We start from the raw sequence: 6126 nt of genomic DNA, 5'->3' as shown, positions 1-6126 counted from the left end.
CTTTTGTTATTTTTCTCTCTTGCTCGCTCCATTTCCCGCTCATTAGATTATTCGCACCTGCTGCCAATTACCATCGGTTCCCGAATGGTCGTTGGAAATGGTGACTATCGTGATGCCCAATTGGATTATGATGAGGCGACGTGAAGAATGAAGATGCCGATGCGGGTTGTGTGTTGAAGGGATCCGAGGCGTAATGATTGCCGCCATATGTTGACTGGGGCGGCGGAACTTGTTGATTGTCCCACGATGAGTAATAACGCAATCCATTATCTGCAGGTGACATTATTAGCATTATTATTATTATTATTTTTAATAACAAGAGCAGCAGCAGCAGCAAGAGGAAAATCGAAATTTATGTAATGTGCGGCACATTAAATTTTTTTTTTCGTAAATGGAACTGTCATGTTCCAGATATGAAAATGGGCAACAAACGAAAAATGCATTACCGCAAAATTGTGTCGAGTCAAGTATTTAATATGCAAACAAGTGTCATTTCCAGAGAAAAATTACGTTGTTGAGAGAAGTGTTATTAATTCTTGGAAATAATGCGGAAAAAGCATTTATTTTATTTTTGTTCAGACATCGGTTTTCATTTAATATTTTTATGCAGTTTTTATGAGAAAAATGTCTGGTTTCCAACTGATTTCTACGAAATAAATTATTTATATGCAATATGATTTTTTAAATTTTTCATTGAATTTCAGCAGAAAGGCTTTTGTATCAAAAAAAAAATTAATACATTGTAATTTTAATACATTTTTTAAAATTTTTATTAAAGAAAATTAATTTTTTTTTTCTTAAAAATTTGTTTTAATTTATTTAATTAATGTAAAATTTTTTAAAATTAATGTCAAATTTTAAAAAATTATTATTTTAAAAAATAAACAAAGCAAACTTTTAAATTCAAATAATTTTTTTTAAATTTTTGACAAATGTCTTTTTTTTTAATTGTCAAAAATAAAAAAAAAATTTTATTAATTTAACCTTTGAATAATATTTTAACTTAAATTTTCAAGAATAAAATATTTTATTTTTTTAAAATGAATTTTGAAAGTTCTTCCGTATTGCAAATTGTGGGAACGACTGGTTATTTGTTTTTATTTGAAAAAAAATTGAATAAGCGAAAGAGCGATTCTCAAATTTTTAACGGTTATATTTTGAATTGACATTTAAAATAAAATATTTATCTCAAAAATAAAAATTTTATTTTTTAAAATGAATAAATTTCAAAAGTAAAAATTTTGAAAAAAAAATTTGACAGTTTTAAATATAGATTTCGCTCAAATTTGACTCAATTTTTAAAATAATTTTAAAAAATCGTTAAAAATTAAATAAAATTTTAATTTTTAATTTTTTAAAATTTTAAAAATAAAAAAAAATAATTAAAATTAAATTATTTTTTTTTTTTTAAACTTATGTTTAAAATTATTAATTAATTTAAATTAAATTAAATTTATTAAATTAATTAATTTTTAATTTTTTTTTTAATTTTTATTTCTCATAAAAAATAAATTTTAATAATTTTTAAAATATTTTGACATTTTTCTCACAAAATCATCAATTAATTTAAAAATTTAATTTTATCTCCGCTAAAAATAGCTACTAAGTAAGCATTAGTCATAGAAATAAGAAAATATTCTTTGTAGTGTTAAGAGACGTATAAAAAAATGAATGCAAAAAAAATATCATGAGAACAATAATTTGAACCTAAAAGTAATAATTTATAGAAAAAGTTATGACTTAAGAAACGTAGAAGTGTAAGTTTTGTGTTTGAACATTCCCCTTGCTGGGGGATTCTCTATTCTATATAGATGTAAAAGTTGTGTCCCCAATACCGAAGGACAACAAAAAATATCAAAAACTGTAAATACGAAAAAAAAATATTTAAAGCTCTTTAAGGTTAACCGAATTTTATGTTGAAAAAAATTTAATGTAAAAAAAAAATAATTGTACGCAAAAGTATTGAATAAAGAAATATTAGAACAACCCTTAAAAATTTTTTTTTTTACTTACAATTTGGGCGAATTCCTCCTCCGTGATGCATGGGACGATGATGAAGAGTTTCAGTTTCTGCCAAACCTCCATGGAATCGGGGGCGAAGTTTTTGATGATGTTGCAAAAGTTGTTCGTGTCGGTTCAAAGGTCGTTCTTGGCGAAGTTGCTCGAGAGGTCTCTTGTGCAAGACAGAAACCGGCGAAACGTGACCAAAACGAGGATGATGCTGACGAGAAGTGGCGACGACTGGTACTCGACGTTGTTCTTTGATACTTTCAATGCGACAACCTTCGGGAAGGGCTTCGAGGAACTTTTTTTTTGGTGTTTAAAAATTAATTAATTAATTTATTTTTTTTTTCTACGAATTTCGACAGACAAGCAAGCAATGGCAAGCAAGTAAGTAAAAAACACAAACACAAAAATTAAAACTCAAACAAATTTTTGTTAAATTTCATGCAGGAGAATTACATGAGGGATTAGAGACATAAAAGACTTAATTTGAACTGTCTCTCCAATTACCGCAGTAATCAGTCATGTGCCACAAAAACACATCAAGGTGTTGCGATGATTTTTTGAGCTCCAAGAAATTTTTCGTAATTAATTTGCATTTATCCACGCCCCCAACACGCATGCAATATTTTTCACGCTACTTACCCTTTATCTTCTTCTGTTCTTTGAAATTTGTCGAGTTTATTACTTTTACGCAACAACGCACACACACAAAAACAATAATCTTCACACATTTCACAATTAATCGCTGTTTAAATGAAAATTCCATGACATAATTTACTCATGAAGCGACACAAACAACGGAATTCCAACTAATAAGATAGAAGGAATTTGTCATAATAATTGGAATTATTGACGTCTGAATTGATTTATTTTCGGATCTAATTGCAGCTAATTCGTGTTAATTTGCTGAAGCAAGATGTTCGTGGAAGCAATTCCGAATGTTATGGCTTCGGAAAGCAGCCCATGAAGAACAGCAGTCAATGATGACAATTAATTAATTAATTAATTGATTACTGTTGATTGCAATTTTTTTTTCTTGTTTACCGTTTCATTATTTTCATTAATTCACGGAGCATAAAAAGTAGAGAAAATGAATAATGGCGGTGTGGCGTGTGATAGTGAACTCATTGGAGACAAACTTTTTTTTTCGAAGGGCGTTACGGAGAAAAAAAAATGAGTTTTTGAGAGGGTTTCCGTGAAATGTGAGAACGACTGGTTGTTTATTATTATTTCGAAAAAAATGTTGAATTAGCTAAAGGGCGATTTTCAAATTTTTAACGGTTATTTTTTGAATTGACATAAATGATAATTTTTTTTGATATAAAGTTCAAAAGATTTTTACTTTTAGAGCTTAGGACTTTTAATCAAAATTTTAACTTATTTTTTTTTAATTAATTTTTATTTAATTTGATTTAATTTTTAATTTTTAAAAAATTTTAATTTAAAAAAAAAATAATTTTTTATTTAAATTTTTATTTTTAAATTTTTATTAAAATTTTTTAAAATTTTATTTAATTTATTTTTTTTTATTTTTTTATTTATTTTATTTTATTTATTTAATTAAAATTTTAATTTTTTTTAAAAACGCTTTGAAATTAGTAGAATTGATCTTTTACCTTATTTAAATCAATAATTTTCATTTTTATTAATATATTTTACTAAAATTTTCAGTCAAAGGAGAAAAAAAAGTTAATCTTGATTTTTTTCTTTTGGCTGAAAATTTTAATATAAGATATTAGAAAATGAAAATTGTTGATTTAAAGAAGAGAAATCTATTAGAATCTTTAAAGCTTGAGCTCAATTGATGTCAAACCCTTAATTTTTTTAGCTATTCATAAACCTTAAAAAGGTAAAAAAATACTCTGAAGGTCTAATTTCAAAAAATTTTTATAAATATTTTTTTTTTAAATCTCAGAAATTGACAACTTTTGATGAAAATTAATTTCCAAGTAGCCACGCGTAAATCCTTATTTACCTTCTATTTCGTTGTCAAAAAAAAATCCTCTTGTTACTTTTTTTCTTCGAATGTCACATAATTTCTTAAGGCTATTTATTTAGGATATCAAGCTCAAATCCTTTCAAAATTTTTGTTATTTACCAAAAAATTCCAATGAATTAGTTACCTTCAAACGAATTCCAAACCAAAAATACGCTCACACCATTTCCTTAAATTTTGTCAATGAAAATTTTCATCACACATCAATTTTTCTTAATTTCCTTTTTCCCCTGTCCAATATTAAAGTACAAAGCAGTGACAATGATAAACAACAAGCAAATAACACGTAAGCAACAAAAAAAACTGAAAACATCGTGTTTGGTATTCTCATGTTTCTGTGTGTGTGTGTGTGTTGTAAGTCCTCTACGTGTCATCAATCAATTAAATAAAAATAGCCTAAAGTTCCGGAACGAATTTTGGTTTGTTTGTTTTTCCTCGAAGCATTCAACCAACCAACCAACGAACGGTAAGTAAGACGAAAAGTTTTTGCATGTTTGGTTTAATGAATTGTAAAAAAAGGGGTGAATATTGATGAGTTTTACATTTTATTGTGATCTATGCTGGCTCAATATAAATAAAAGTCTTACAATTTAACAATAAATAATAATTACGGGACAATAAATAAGCTTTTTTCACTAATTAAATGCTATTTGCTGGCGAGACGAAGGTCACTTAACTCTCACTCTTTTTCCTCTCTGTCTCTCTCTTAATTAATTCGATTTACTTTCTAACGATATTTGGCACTATTTTATTTTGTTTTCATTACCTTGCGGTGCTAAAAGCGACAACGACGACACGACGATGACTAACAGAGAGAGCAGTTACATAATTAGATGATATTACTCGGTTTGATTTGTTCGTCTTTAATTATGTTACATCGTTGTCGTCGTCGTCGTTGTCGCTCCAAGTTCTCACCAAACACATGAGCAAACGTGTGAGAACAAAAAAAAATCTAATTATGTTTTATATATATTACTTCGTTATCTGCCTTTCGCATCTTCTACAGACAGAACATTACAAGCTAAGCTAGGACGTTGTACAACGAAGAAACGGAGAAACAAATTAAGACAATACAAGTAAAAGGATAAAGTGCAATGTCATTTTTATGATTCTCTGTCATGTTTGTTTATGTTTTCTATACGATTTCTTCGCATATAATCGAGTGTGTCAAAAAAAGGTTCAAGGTCTTGCGAGAAATGGAATTTTTAGAGGCTGGTATCACACATTTTATCCAAAATTAAGTACGGGTAATTACCGGAAAATGTTCATTTTGTGAGAAAAGTTTATGATTATTTTCTTTGGAAATGGAAAAATTGTTCAAAAATGGGATTTTAAAACATTTTACGATGAAATTTGTTTTTAAAACTTTTCATGAAATTCTAAAAAAATTTTTTTTTATGAAATTTTAAAAAAAAATTTAGAACTCTTCGTGAAATTCTAAAAACAATTTTTGAACTTTTCATGAAACTCTAAAAATATTTTCAAAACTCTTCATGAAATTCTAAAAAAAAATTTTAGAACTCTTCATGAAATTCTAAAAAAATTTTTAGAACTCTTCATGAAATTCTAAAAAAAATTTTTAAAACTCTTCATGAAATTCTAAAAATATTTTTAGAACTATTCATGAATTTAAAAAAAAATTTAAAACTCTTCATGAAATTCTAAAAAAATTTTTAGAACTCTTCATGAAATTCTAAAAATATTTTTAGAACTCTTCATGAAATTCTAAAAAAATTTTAGAACTCTTCATGAAATTCTAAAAAAAAATTTAAAACTCTTCATGAAATTCTAAAAAAAAATTTAAAACTCTTCATGAAATTCTAAAAAAAATTTTAGAACTCTTCATGAAATTCTAAAAACATTTTTTGAACTCTTCATGAAATTCTAAAAACATTTTTAGAACTCTTAATGAAATTCTAAAAACATTTTTAGAACTCTTCATGAAATTCTAAAAAAAAATTTTAGAACTCTTCATGAAATTCTAAAAAAAATTTTAGAACTCTTCATGAAATTCTAAAAATATTTTTAGAACTCTTCATGAAATTCTAAAAATATTTTTAGAACTCTTCATGAAATTCTAAAAAAAAATCCATAACTTTTTCTCACAAAATGGCAATAAAACT

Source organism: Culicoides brevitarsis, chromosome 2, assembly GCF_036172545.1.
Source record: "Culicoides brevitarsis isolate CSIRO-B50_1 chromosome 2, AGI_CSIRO_Cbre_v1, whole genome shotgun sequence".
In the NCBI taxonomy this organism is placed as follows: Eukaryota; Metazoa; Arthropoda; class Insecta; order Diptera; family Ceratopogonidae; genus Culicoides; species Culicoides brevitarsis.
The sequence above is the reverse complement of the archived record's forward strand: the minus strand, read 5'-3'. Positions refer to the sequence as shown.